Source organism: Gracilinanus agilis, chromosome 4 (genome assembly GCF_016433145.1).
Source record: "Gracilinanus agilis isolate LMUSP501 chromosome 4, AgileGrace, whole genome shotgun sequence".
NCBI classification, from domain to species: domain Eukaryota; kingdom Metazoa; phylum Chordata; class Mammalia; order Didelphimorphia; family Didelphidae; genus Gracilinanus; species Gracilinanus agilis.
The window spans coordinates 33,505,694-33,521,044 of NC_058133.1; the positions used below are offsets into that span (position 1 = coordinate 33,505,694).

Consider the following 15,351-nt stretch of genomic DNA (forward strand, 5'->3'; position numbering starts at 1 on the left):
GGCAAGGAAAAACTTGCTAATAATATTTATTCTAAATTGAAACAATGAAGGCTGTCCTAATGCAAAAGGGAAATGGGCTGCCCTTGGTGGTGGTTGGTTCCCCTCACTACTTACTCAGATGGTTCTTGAAGGGATACTAATTCAGTACCTGATTGGATAACATGAACTCTGAGACTGGGATGTTGGGATCCTGGTGTTGCTGCTGCCACCCCAATGTCTAGAGATCAAACTGGTTAGCTTCTTGGCATCAGCTCTTCTGTGGTCCTTAGTCAATAATCATTTATTAAATGCCAGCTGTTTACTAACTATTGTGCTAAGCATTAGGATGCAAAGGCAGAAGACAGTTACTAATAAACTTAAGAGTGCAGAAGAGCAAGATGATGTGGCAGCACCTGCTGTGGATGGCCTTCTCAAGGGATTTAGCCACAGAAGAAGGAGAAAGGGGATGAGTTCTCAACTGGGAGTAGAGCAAATGGGGTTTGTTTGGGGATGGGGGCCCTGTGGTGAGACTCTTCTGTCATTTGTTTCCAGGCTTCCTTCTTCACTGAGCCCTGATTCAAGGCGTTGAGGTCCCCAAGTAGGCTGGACTCCCTTGGCTATAGAAGCTGCAGTGTCCTGGCTTCCTGCAGATCTTGCTCTGTTCCCTCTTTCTCTTCTCATTCTCCCCCAGACCACAATTGTGCTCTTCTAAAACTTATTTTCAATATAAATGCTGAATGCAAAAATAATGTATTAAGCCAGTAAGAAAGTTGTGCTGACCCCAAGGAGCATTTCCATTTTTTGGCACCACTGTAGCAAGTCCAGGAGTCCCTCAGGCCCTGACTGGGCATTACAGTCTTTACTGGCAGCAGTGGCAGGAGCACTTCCACTTTGGCTTTCATTCCCCTGGGTGTGTGGGGTTGAGTTTATTAGTAACATGAGGTTCATTTTCTCTTAACCAAAAACGAGGTGCTGCTTCTTCATTCTTCAATCACTGGCTACTGAACTTCTTCCCACTTGAATTAGGTTATAAGCTTCCTGAGAACAAGGGCTCTTTTTTGCTCTTTATGTTCCCAGCAATTACTATAATGCCTGACACATGGTAGGCTCTTAATAAATGCTTGTTGTCTTGACTGGACTATGAGAAAAAACACAGCAATATAAGAAAATCAAGTGTCCCCATATTCTCAGAGCACCTGCCAAACTGCTGGCCCTCCGCTGCCATCCCCTTCTTCTCCCAGGGGCTTTAGTATTGGTTCTCATCTGGGTCTGCTTCTTTCCTCTCACCCCCACGTCAGCTTTCTTTGGAAAAGCTGTGCATAGATTGGGCCCTCAGGACCTGCCCCTTCTTGCCCTAGTCAGTGCCCTCCCAGCTTCCCTCACACAGATTTGGGAAGGATAGGAATATTCCCTACTTGAGGGGAAATTCCTATTCTTCTTTGAGCCTCAAGACCTCCTGTTTTCTCCTCCTACTTCTCCTCCCACTGCTGTAATAGAATGCAGGAAAAAAGTGGGTCAGACCACATTTGGCTCTGAGAAAACCCTTTTTTTGTGTAGCTTGTTTAATACATTCATTTGTGTTCTCAACTTGGAGACTAGTTCCTCAATTCAAAGCAGACTTGTTGAGCCCTGCACACTCTCTCTGGTGGTTGCCTTCATCCAATTTTGAAGGAATTCCCCCAGTCTTCCTGAGCAGCTAGTTCCAGTGGTAAACTGCCTTCTCTGCTGCTTTTTGTACTGAAGGGCTTCTCTTATTTTCTAAACCACTGCCCTGTTGGCCATTTACAGAAAGAAGTGTTTACTTCACACTCTGAATGCCCTTTCCTAGGCTGAAAAACCCAATCAGTTTTGAAGATGAAATAGTTCTTAACTTCTTTAACTTTTCTGGTGAGTTTCCGTTTTATTATTTTTGTGATATTTTGACTCCTCCACCACTTACCACAAAATGTGGAATGAAGACTTGGGATACAGTCCTTTGAGAAAATAAATGCCTGGCAGGAGCCAAGTATATTTAAAGGTTCTGACAGCTTTGATTGACTATACCGTGAGCTGACAGTGAAGTGCAATCACCTAGAAAGGCTTGTGTCGCCTTTCTTATTTCAAGACTTGAAGCACCTAAATAAGCCAGGGAAACAAACCCTCTCTGGGCTTATGAGGCTCAGTGCTTTGAGGTATCATGTCGGTTAGCAATCAGACAGGGAAGGATGGCTAATACATTTAATAACAAGAGAATGGATTTTTAAAAATTTTGGCACAAACCAAAACACTAGCCTAATCTAAGAAGATGAAAGTATTAGAAATGGATATAAAGCCTTCCTCTTAGTTAAAAAAGCCATCTTCAAAAATCCAAGATCAGAGAGGGTGGCTAGATAGCAATGTATTTGAGAAAGCTTCTGTAGCCTTAGTGGACCATTAAGATTCAGTAGGAGGGGCAGCTGGGTAGCTCAGTGGATTGAGAGCCAGACCTAGAGACAGGAAGTCCTGGGTTCAAATATGGCCTCAGACACTTCCCAGCTGTGTGACCCTGGGCAAGTCACTTGCCTTGGAGCCAGTACACAGTATTGACTCCAAGATGGAAAGTAAGGGTTAAAAAAAAAAAGATTCAGTAGGAGTCAACAGGGTTGTATAGTACCCTGAGAGTGAATAGCATCTAAGGCTGCAGGAAGAGAGGCCTCCCATTATTCTCAGTCATAATCAGATTCCCACATTTTAGGAAAGATCCTCTACTAATGCAGATTGAAAGTGGTACCTTCTTTGACCCTTAGAATCTTGGAGAGAGTTGTCTAGACCCCAGGTTTCCCTGGCTCTGAGACCAGTTCTTTGTCTACTCTGCCAATGATGTAGGTTAGGGGAAAACTTTTAAGTAATTACATGGAGGGAGAAACCACAAAGAATGGAGATCTTTGAGGAAAGATTGGATGATGTCCTGTAGAAGGTGTTTTAGAGGAGTTCTTGCTCAGTTATGGTCTAGTCCTCAAAAGTCTCCCAACATAAAGACAGTATGATTCTAGATTTTGTTGTTATTATAGTGATGTAGATTGAAACCACCTCATTGGGCCTTGATGGGTAGCCTTTGTGAAACGTCGTTAAATAATAGGTCTCTTGATGTTTCTGGGTCTTTGTTTTCTCATCTCTAGAATGAAGGAATTGGACTAGATGAACTCTTATGGCCCCTTCCAGCTCCAAGTTTGTGGTTTAATGAACCTCCAGACTTCCCATGGCTTCTCTTTAGACCATGGTCCACTCAATCTTTGAATCCTTTTCCTCTTAGTGTAGGACCTTCCTGAGCTTATGCCCTGCTGGCAGGACCTTCCTCCCAGGATCATTTCCTTGGCACAGTGAAACATAAAAATAGGATGTCAGTGGAGGAATGTGTGACTGTAAGCTTTTTTATTGAAAAGATAGCTCTCCGGGGGAAGCTGGGTGGCTCAGTGAATTGAGAGCTAGAGATGGGAGGTCCTAGGTCCAAATCTGGCCTCAGATACTTCCTAGCTATGTGACCCTGGGCAAGTCACTTAACCCCCATTGCCTAGCCTTTACAATTCTTCTGCCTTGGAACCAATACATAATATTGATTCTAAAGTGGAAGGTAAGGATTAAAAAAAAAATAGCTCTCTTCAGGTGAATTTTGTTATTATTTCTTCTAGTTCTAGAAAGTAATCTATTTGATATTTTCTATGGCATTAAATCTATAAATTAGTTTTGGGTAGTGTCACTGTTCTATTATACTGTCAGGGCAGGTCAAGTGAAATTATCAAGCATTTACTAAGATATGGCCCAGGGGGCAGTTGGGTAGCTCAGTGGATTGAGAGCCAGGCCTAGAGATGGGAGGTCCTATGTTCAAATTTGACCTCAGACACTTCCCAGCTGTGTGACCCTGAGCAAGTCACTTGACCCCCATTGCCCACCCTTACTACTCTTCTGCCTTGGAGCCAATACACAGTATTGACTCCAAGATGGAAGGTAAGGGTTTTTTTTTTTTTGGGGGGGGGGAGGGAGATATGGCCCAACCATGAACAATTAACATCTCTCCAATTATTCAAGTCTTCCTTTTTTACCATGCCAGTCAGTTGGAAAATCCTTATTGAGATTCTTATCCCATTAACTTATTTCTCTCCTATCCTCCCAATAGAATTCTCTATTATAACCAGTATGCACAATAATCAATGTACTGGCCATGTCTGAACACATATGTGTCTTGTCCATAGCACATCTCTTTTTTCAAAAAATTTATTTTTATTATTATGCAAAACACACTTCCATATTGGTCATTGTTGTAAGAGCACACACATACATAATCAAAACCTAAAATAAAACCTTAAATACACTGATGTGAAAGATAGTATGCTTTGTTCCTCATCCATCAGTTCTTTCTTTGGAGGTGGATAGCATTCCCCAGCATAAGTCTTTCAGGATTGTCCTAGATTCATGATTGCATACCTATGGCACATGTGCCAAAGGTGGCAAGCAGAGACTTCTCTGTGGGCAAGTGCAGGCCCCTGGCTTGGTTGGCTAGGAACCTGGCCATGCCCCTCCTGTCTCAAAGCACTGAGTGGCTGCTAGTCCCTGCTTCTGCCCTGAGGGGCATGGCCGGACCAAGGCTGGTAGCCTGGCCCCACCTCCCAAAGGCAAGAGGAGGATATGGGGCACTGGAGCTCAACCCCACCTCCTGGCCTTGCCTCTGGAATGCAGGGGTGGGTAGGGCACTGCACGTAGTCAGGGCAGGGCATGCAATCTTGGGTCGGGTAGGGGGGCATGGCATGGGGTCCCCAAAAGGTTTGCCATCACTGTCTAGATCATTGCATTGCTAAAAATAGCAGTTTTCACAGTTGAGCATCATATAGTATTTCTGTTATTGTGTACAATGTTCTTCCAGTTCTGCTTATTTCACTCTGTATCAGTTCCTACTTAATCTTTATAACTTTTTCTGAAATCATCCTGCTTATCATTTGTTATAGCACAATAGTATTCCATCACCAACATGTACCAAATTTGTTCAGCCATTCTCTAATAGATAGGTATCCTTTCAATTTCCAGTTCTTTATTGACCATCTCTCTTCTGAGAATCATGAGATAATGACTTCACTTCTAGGCATCTGAAGGCAATTGATTGGTCATTGCCTTGACCAGAATTCTGAAGTCCCTTTACAAAGGACCAGTACTCAGTGTTTTCTGACTGGATTAATGAGGTTGGTTTCCTCTTTGTTTGCTCCTTAGAATTAGGATGCTGTTTAGGAATGCTTGCTTGTTGGGGTGGGCCATTACCAAGCTGATCAGTTGGCAAATACTTTATGAGTACCACCTTTGTGCCAGATGCTGGGGATACAGAAGTAAATGTGAAATAATCCCTGCCTTCAGGGAGCTTACAGTCTAGGAGTGAGGACAGCATGGACCCACTGGAAACAATTAAAATAGTAGTTAGGAAGTCTCATTTCTGTCACCTCAGAGACTGGCGAACTTGGCTGTAGGCAGGGGTGGGCAAGAAGTGAGACCCTTCCTTCCCTAGGCTAACAATCTGCTTATTTATAAACAAAACCCCTGGAAATGACAGGGTAGTAAACATGCTTGGTCAGAAATTGGGTTCATTTCATTCATTCTAGTTACTAAACAGTTTCCTGGATCATTCCTGAAAAATTGAGCCTTTTGAACCGAGGCTCCTTTGGGCAGTGAAGAACCCACACTGGCTGGGATAACAGCAGCCTTGGAGAATCAGGAGCTTGGCCTTTTCCATAATAATTATAATCATAATAGCATTTACATAGTGCCTACTATTTTCCAGGTTTCACAGTTACTGTCTCATTTGATCATCACAACTACCTTGGGAGAGAGGGACTATTATTATTGCCATTTTAAAGATGAGGGAACTGAGGCAGAGAGAGATGAAGTACCTTTCCCAGGATCACACAGCTAGGCAGGATCTGAGGCTGGACTTGAACTCAATTTTTCCTGATTCCAAATCCAGTGCTCTATCTACTATACTCTCATATTCAAGAGGTTCCAAGGAACTAGTCTCAGGAGGTCAGAGATCAATGGAAAGACCATGCTGCAGACTTTTAGCATTCCCAAGGTGGGCTGTCCTTGTAGACTTGTCTCTGGGTAGACAAAGGGTCTCTGAGTTGGGCAGGATTTCAGGGACTTCAGCAGCCTGAATGTTCCCTTCACCATCCTAGGGGATGCCATTAAAAGTTAGGACTTCAGTTGCTGCTGGTGTTTGGCCTATGTGCATGGACTGGGGAACAAAGTGGGTGGGGGCTTCATCCCTGAGCCTCCCTCTCTACTCCTTGATCCATACTATTCCCCATTCCTTTGTCCCATCCCTGGGCTTTGGAAATGCTTCTCTTTGGGAAAGACCATTTTGTACCATTGAGGCAATATCTTCAGACTAGATGAATGAAATCCTCCATCTTGCCTTCATTGTTGCTCCCTGGGCCAACATAGCCATCAGGCACTCATAATACTCTGAATCACTATAACTGAGACCAGCCTTGGCTGATAGAGCCACACCAGGCAGGCAGTCACACCGGTATCCAAAATCTAGAAATCAGAGGAAAGGACATCTTTTCAAGGTGAATTTTGATGTTCTCCATTGTTTAGTAAAATACAGGGCCCTTTAGATTAAACTCCTGGGCCCATCCTACTTGCAGTGTGTGCCCCAGGGCAGCTGCATCCTGGCTTTTAGCCCAGTTTTTCTGTGCAGAGTGCCCAGGGCAGCCCCTGTAGAGGTCTCAGACAGATTGGAGTCTGAGTTGGGACTAGGACTGGTTAAATTGGGGTCTAGTTAGGAAGAAATGGAAGGTAATGTCTGTGAGAGTCAATGAAGGCTTTGGAAATTTTACATCGGTAAATTGCTTTAACCAGAGCATAGGAAAAGAGGAGTGGTCTTAACCACAGTAATTACTTATTGGAAAAACCTTCCTTTGGCCTCGGAGGAGGTCTCTGGTACTCTGTTGGGGTTTTCCAGAGCCCCTTTTATCCCTAGCTACGTACTTCTTCAGGATGTTTTGTTTTGCCCAGTGTTGGTGATGCAAATATTTATACAGTGTTTTCTCTTTGAACTAAAGCAAAGCTCAGACCATCTTAATGCATTGCAGTCCTATTTGATAGTGAAGACCAGAGTTAATGACCTCATGGGCCTGGAGAACATTCTTCCCCACCTTGTCAAATTCTCAGCTCTTGCTATTTAGAGACATGTTTATGTGGGTGGGAAGACAGAGGCTGGTGCCTACCACCCATCCCTGATCTTGTTTGATGCTGCCCAGGCCTTAGGATTGGGAACCAGCATTGCCCTTTATCCTGAGACTGACTTCCCTTCCCTGGGATGTGGGATCCAGATCTAATAGGAGCCAGTCACTGTTGTCTGAAGTTAGTGCTTTCAGGGATAGGACCAACCAAACATTTTCCTCTTCACAAGTTCCTGAGAGAACAGATATATCTTTTTATTTTATTTTTATTTACTTATTTAGAATATTTTTCCATGGTTACATGATTCATATTCTCTCCCTCCCCTCTCCCAGAGCTGACAAGCAATTTCACTGGGTTATACATGTATTATTGCTCAAAATCTATTTCCATATTATTCATATTTGTAATAGAGTGATCTTTTAAAACTAAAACTCCCAATCATGAAGCCATAGAACCATGTGATCAATCCTTTGTTTTTCTTCTGCGTTTCTATTCCCACAGTTCTTTATCTGGATGTGGATAGCATTCTTTCTTTCTTTTTTTAATTAATTAATTTAGAATATTTTTCCATGGTTACATAATTCATATTCTTTCCCTCCCTGCTCCAGCATTCTTTCTTATAATCCACTCAGGATTGTTCTTGATCAATACATTGCTATTAGTAGCAGACTCTGTTACATTTGATCATTCCACAATATTTCAGATTCTGTGTACAATGTTCTCCTGGTTCTGCTTATTTCATTCTGCATCAGTTCATGTAGATCTTTCCAGTTCATATAGAAATCCTCCAGTTCATCATTCCTTACAATACAATAGTATTCCATCACCATCATATATCACAATTTGTTCATCCATTCCCCACAAATCGATGGACACCCCCTCATTTTCCAATTTTTTGCCACCACAAAGAGCGCATCTATAAATATTTTTGTATAAACATTTTTCTTTATTATTTCTTTGGGGTTCAAACCCATCAGTGGTATAGCTGGATCAAAGGGCATGCCAGAGATGTCTTTGAGTCCTAATGACCAGCAAGCTTTAAATTTGTGAACTTTCTCTTGTTTGGGAGAAGAAGATGAGGAAATGGAAGGTCTCTGAGGAGTGCCCCAGCTGAAGCTGTCCATAGGCTGGTGGTATCTCCCCCATAAGAACAGAAGGGAACTCCTGAAGAACAGGGACTATCTTACTTTTCTAGGATCCCCAGAGCTTCACATTTAGGAAGTGGTTTAATAAATGCTTCATTCATTGTTCATTTGTTTGTTAGGAATTGTATGTGGTATGAGGAAGAAGTCCCTTAGGTGGCTAGGACTGGGCTCACAGAAGATGTAAATCAGATCCACTCTCTGTCAAGTAGGTCAGCAAACAGAAGCCTCTGTCACTGACCCACATGCACTTCTACCTCTCCTGGATTGCCCAAGAATGGGGCAAGGCATGGCAGCCTTGAACTGTTAAAGAGAAGAATTCAGTAACCATAAGCATTATCTTATTTGTGAGCATTTATTAAGCATTTTGCAATTTGCAAAGTACTCTACATATATTATCTTATTGCTCTATCCACGGTGCCAGCACTGTGCTGAAGACTAGATATAAAGGCAAGAATGAGACAGTCCCAAGGGGTTTACCTGGGGAGAATACAAACACATGTTAGATTTATAGTAATAACTCCAGGTTCTTATTTTCCATAGAGTTTATTAATAATCACTTGAACTAGAGAAAGCAGATATATATTTAAGCTTAATATAACCTAATTCTGTGTTTCTCCACATGGCTGCCTCACTTAGCCATGGTCCTTCCCCACCGCTTCCAAGGGAATAGAGAGAGTAGGTGTGTCTCACGCTATACTTTATCCTTTCTCTTGACCTGGACCTGTAACCTTTCATTCTGGGTCATGTTCCTAGGGCTCTTCACCTGTGACCTCTGTTTGGAGCATCCATATGACATCCAGGCCCGCAAATGGGATGGGTTGGACGAGAAGGAAATTCACGGCTCTGGGAGGAAGGAATTCACTTTACACAAGAGTTACAAATATAAAAACCATCCAGGGGTCACCAAGTCCCATGGAAAATCCTCTGTCCTCCTCCTCCTCCTGGATGAGCCTGTAATAGCTGTAAAAGGCATGTATTTATATGTCCCATTCATTGCAATGTGGAGGTGAGGAATACGATAGTGAAAATCACTTCTAATGTCCCATCCATTAAATTTTTTATAAATATGGAGGTGGGGAATACAGTAGTGCTTTTGCACTTCACTTTATCACCCATGTACTTACTACTACTAAATGGACCCTTACCTCTTGTTACACACAAGTCAGGGGTAGGCAAATGATTAGTTAGAGGTAGTGGTGCTCCTAGATACCTGAAAATTACTTCTGAAGACCCAATTCTTCAAAGGTTACTGATGCAGGTTGTAATCATTTTGATGGAGTCCATCTATCATCATATGTCTGACAATTAACAAAGGCAAAAGGAGCAAAAAGCTGTTTAGGCAACTTGTGACCTCCTTGTGTTGCAAACACATCTCATTACTGTGGACTGAAATTGTTGCCCATGACAAGAGAGAGCTCTGATGGATCTGGTGACAACCCAACATCCATGAGGAGCTGTGGCAGAAAAGAGTTTGTCCAACTTGTCTATGGACTTTTATAATGGTATTATCTCTAGTCCAGACATGGGTGGTATACAAATAAAGACAATATAACAGAATATATAGCTAATAGCCAAAACACAGTAACCAAAAGTGACAGTGTAATGGAATATTTTAGGTTAGATTAATGTGTGAACTTAAACACAAAAATCTTAAAACGAAGTCAGCAAATACAATAAATGTGACAGGATACAGTCACTCAATGTCAATAGAAAATACCTGTTTTACATGTGAGCAATGAATCCAAGAGTCCTTTTCTCTAATTTTGGTAACTGTTGGAGTAGTTAACAGGAAATTATATACACCTTGTGTTTAGAATTGCTTTACAAAGACTTCTTCACTATGGGGAGGGGAACAAACTGAAATAATATCAGTAAGGCAATGGGGTCTGAAAAGGCTTAAAATTCACCTCCAGACTCTTTGAGGTTCCTTCCCCTCCTGAGTCCCATCATTCATCTAGATTCCTTTGGTCACACCTCTGGGATGCCCCGTACTGAGAGGGGTTCCTGCACTGAGCACAGATGTTTTGGTGTGAGTTTTTATTTGCCTCATTCATATTACTATTCCTCCTATTATTATTACTCCTCAAGCTTCTGTTTCTATTTTCCTCATTCCTCTTCCTACAATTCATAATTACATGACATGACCCACATTTCCACAAAAATAACATGTTAGTGGTTGCTTCGTGGATTCCTGTAAAGGAGCTATGACCTCTCCCTTTAATACTTTTATTTCCTTCCTTAATGTCTCCACTAAGTCAGTGTTTTCTTCATCTTTCTCTCCCTGTTTTGCTTTTCCAACTGTTTCAATTCTTTTATTTCCTTCCTTAATGTCCCCATTAAATCAGTGTTCTCTTTATCCTTCTCTTCATGTCCATCAAAAACATAAACTGCCACTCCTTTTAGTTCCTTGAGGTCCAGTTTGGCTAGCTAGTCATAAAGTACTTTGTAACCACCTTACAACTGTTTTTTGCCAATTGTATCCTGATTTGTCTAACATCTTTCCCTGGAAAGGTCTAGGTCCTTATATTTGCCTCCCAGCTCAGTGAGCCTATCCATAAATTGAGAGGGTTTTTCCTTATCTTCCTGCTTTAGATTTTCAAATTTAGTCCATGTTCCAGGCCTATCAGAACAAGCTCTCAGTGCTTTTAGCAATATATTCCTAGCCTGACATAGTTGTTAGTAATCCTGCTCTGAATTTGGGTCCCATTTGGGATCTTCAGTTGGCCAATGAATTGCTCCCTCTCCTTGGGCCTGATTAACAAGAGAAAGAATCTTATTTCTTTCCCTTTTCGTTAGCAGGGAGTGAAGCAAACTTTCCACATCAAGCCACATGGGATTATAAATTCAGTAAATGCTTTCAAACTTATTCATGACTACAGTGGGCTCATCTTCAAAGGAAGGGTATTTTCCCCCACCCCACCCCCCTTTAAAATTCAATGACTTCTGGAGAGAAAGATGTGATTATTGCTGCTTGGCGTGTTTGGGTTGTAGTGGAATGGGTGGGGGGAAAGGGAGGAGTGAGTGAGCTAAGATGGCTGGTCAGGAGGTGGGGAGGCAGGGTGAAAAGAGCAGGGGTGGGGCTGGAGGCAGGAGCTGGGGTGGAGAGAAGAATAGGAAACATGGTAGGATAAATGAGGTTGGTTAGGAAAAGAAGAATAAGGAAAGAAATAGCAAAGAGGAGGAGAAGGATGGTAGGGAGATGGAAGGGCATAGGGTAGGGAAAGTGGGTGGGAAGCAGGGAGGGAGAAGCAGGGGTGAGAGTAGTGGGGTTTGATAGGGGGAGGAGCCAAAAGGGTCAAGTCCTGATTTAGGTCAGCAGGACAAGAATCTTCCTCCCAGGCCCGGTGGGAAGATGATATGGTATTTTTCTTGCTAGATCTAATCAAGGGTTTAGGAGGAGCAACTGAAGGAGTTAAACCAGAATGGTCTGGATCCAAAGAGAGAATGACCCTGGGAGGAAGAGGTTACCTTTACACACACATATCCAAATAAGTGTAGGATGAAGGAAATTGAGAAGGATGAGAGCACCTGCAGCTGTGGAGGGATGTCTAAGAAGGCTTCTTAGAGGAGGGGGTACCTGAGATAGTCCTTGAAAGATCAGAATGTGGATGAAGGGCATTCTAAGCATGGGACACAACTTGTACAAATGCCTATATGGAAAACTGACTTGGGAGAATGACTGATCATCCAGCTTGGGTAGCATGTGGCTCTCCAGAGGGGAAGTGATATGAAAGGAGGCAGAGATGGAAACATGATTGTGGAGGTCATTCATGATGAAGGCCAGGCTAGAGAGTTTCCCCTTTATTCTGTAGGGGCCTGGGAAATAATAAACAAGAAGGCCTGAGAGAGCTAGCATCGTCAGAAGAGGCTAATGGTTGGGAAACCTGGCTTTGAGATTGACTCTGTGCCTGTACCTCGGTTTCCTCATTAGTTGGCTTCTATAATTCCCTCCAGTTCTTTAATTCTATGAGAAACCTCATCCTGGACCATCTTACATACATCCAAACAATGGTCTGACAGGTGGCATAATAGAGCCCACAGCTTCCAGACTCAAGAGACTTGAATTCCAGTCCAGTTGTGTGACCCTGGGCAAGTCATTTAACTACTATCTGCCTGTTTCCTCAGCTGTAGAATGTGGCTCATAATAATATCTATCTCTCAGAGTTGATGGGAAGATTAAATGAGAGAATGTTTATAAAGAGGCTAGCACTGTGCCTGGTATAGAGCAAATGCTAGCTTCTTTTGAACAGTTGCCCGTCCAAAGCATGCCACTATGCCAAAGCACATGTGACTGAGGAGAAAAGATGGGATTAGTGATGAGTGGCAGAAAGCTGAGCTTTGTCCTAGAGCCCAGACCCCTGTGCAATTCCTGAGGGGGAAAGGAACTCAGCCTCCATATTTCTCACAGAGCATAGCATGGGTTAATATCATGATCTTGCAGCCTAGAGCCTGAGGAAAACCCTTCTAGAGCAGTGATCATTGCAGCCAAATAGGACTTGTCCTCCTTGGAATTGTCCAGTGCCAGGCATGTTGTTGTCATCATTCAGCAACAGTTTGTTGAAAGGATAAATGAATGAATTACTCCAGTCAGTCAGTCAACAAGTACTGACTAAGCACTTACTTTGTGTCAGGTAGCCCTGAGTATAGAGAGCCAGCTCTATATGGTAGGAGTCCTGAGTGGCGTTTAATGGCGTTGGATTGAAAAGACAGGAAACAGAAGATGAGAGCAGCCAGACTAGTGGTTAGCCCTTAGCTGCTCCAACTGCTATGGAGTTTAGGGTTTATTAATATACTGGTTTCAAACAAAGAACACAGAGAAAGAATCACAGCTGTGAAGGGGTTACAAATCATACAAAACCCATTAAAGTCTAAAAAGTAGAGAGATAGGTCCAGGGTCAAAAGCCAAATTCCAACCACCAATTAGTAGGGGGTTAATTCTGGGAGCAGAAATATATTTCATAGAGATTTTTACTAATTGAGTCCTATATTCTAGATTTACAGGATTGCACCTGGTCAGATAAAGTCCTGTCTAGCTTTGTCTATCTAGGGCCTTATCTAAGTAATATTTTTTAGAGTTCAGGCTTCTTAATTATTAAGGAGAAAAATTGTTAACTCAGTAGTTGCTGGTCTGCTAAGGACTCAAAGCTTTCCAATAAGAATATTAAAAAAAAGGTGGGGATCTGAAAATGAGTCAAAAGAGGAGTCTCAGATTTTTACCTTAGAAGGCCCATTCGGTCTGCTACCTGACATGCATTGCATAAAAAATCATACACAGTTTTACTTGCTGATGATTCTGTAATGGGATCTAGATAAAAATATCTATTACAGACTCTTTTTCTCTAAATGACTCCCAGTAGCCTCTTGGAGGGGTCAAGTTGTTTTTGGATTAACCAACCTGATGGTACCAGAGCTTTTCAGGGCTCAGGTGAACAGGACCAAACACAAAGACTGCCTCAGCCTGGATTGGTCACGTAGGGAATCCAGATAACAGGCCCTAATTTTGACCCTGTTTCTCTGATCGGCTGTCTACACCTGAGAACAAAAAAAAAAAAAAGAGAGAGAGAGAGAGAGAGTTTCTGCTCTTAGAAAGCTTCCATTCAGACAAAGGAAGCAAAATGGACACAAATATGTAAGGGACATATTTAATGCAAGCTTGGGGAATGGTGAGGGTACTACTGCCATTTAGGGGGTCAGGAAGAGCTTCATATAGAAGATGATGCTTGAGCTGAATCTTGAGGAAAACTGGATTCCAAAAGAGGGAGGTAAGAGGAGGTTGAACTTTCCATGCTCTCACCTCCATGGGGGACAGTTCAGACAGAGAATGCCAGTTTGACAAGACTGTGGTGGATGAAGGGAAGCAGGTGGGGATGAGGTTCTAAAGGGCTTTAGATAATGCTGACCAGAGGAGTTTATCAACTGGAGAGGAGCATGGTCAGATCTGCTTTTAAAAAGAATCCTTTTGACTGCATGGGAGAAGGGAAAGGCTAGGTCTTTGAACTAGCCTTCATGCCCACTTGTTCTTCTGGCCTTGACACTTGATTAAAAATGGGTGGTTCTGGGGGCAGCTGGGTAGCTTGGTGTATTGAGAACCAGGCCTAGAGATGGGAGGTCCTAGGTTCAAATCTGACCTCAGACACTTCCCAGCTGTGTGACCCTGGGCAAGTCACTTGACCCCCCCATTTCCTACCCTTACCACTCTTCTGCCTTGGAGCCAATACACAGTATTGACTCCAAGATGGAAAGTAAGAGTTTAAAAAAAAAAAATGGGTGGTTCTGATCTTTCTTTCTTAAATAAATGGACTTTCACTTTGCTGTGTGTGTATCTGCGGCCATAATGCTCTAGACAAGAGAAGAATCCTTCCTCTCTGCCAGGGGAAACATGGTGCTCTGTGATTGAGGAACCACAGGATTGGAGGATCCTAAACCTCAGAGGTTATCCATTCCAGCCCTCTTAGTTGACCAGTGAGGAAACTGAGGCCTGGGAAGGTCAAGAGACTTGTCCAAGTTCACACAAGTATTAAACATCAAAGGTTATGTTTGAACCCAAGGCGTCTGACTTTACCATGTAGCACACCATTTTTTTGCTAAGCTTCTAAAAATTAAAAACAAAACCAAAAAACCAACCCTAAGATTTTTAAAAAGAAGGCTGATTTCCAAGAAAATCTGTGAGCATGACTAGAGAATCCCTCTTTTCCAAACTGAGGCTGATCGTGGATTCAGCCACAACTTGTATTAGTTTCTGTGCATGCCTGGTTTGGGCATTGCTTTAAGGGAGCCAGGCTTTCTGAGGGCAAAGAGGGCATGTGTACCATCCTGGGCAGACCCAAGCATGTGGGTGTCCTTCTAGGAATTGGTACTGGAATGCGCAGAAGGCCTAAGCTGTCTCAGGCAGGCCTTGCCCCCTACCTGGCAGCCCCAGTTGCTTAAGGACAGTCTACCTGAGAGACTCATGATGAAAAGTACTCTCCACATGCAGGTGGGAACCAGGGCATTTCTTGCCTTATTTCCTTCATGAATTTTTTCTTACCCGTGTGATACATGTCTT

The 15,351-nt window shown here is 42.8% G+C and overlaps 1 protein-coding gene across 1 annotated transcript in view; it reads left to right on the plus strand.

The window, feature by feature from the left end:
- The window catches only part of EIF2B3 (eukaryotic translation initiation factor 2B subunit gamma), a 94,163-nt gene that overhangs the window by 41,075 nt on the left and 37,737 nt on the right, over nucleotides 1-15,351 (plus strand). The gene's annotated exons all lie outside the window — the stretch shown is intronic.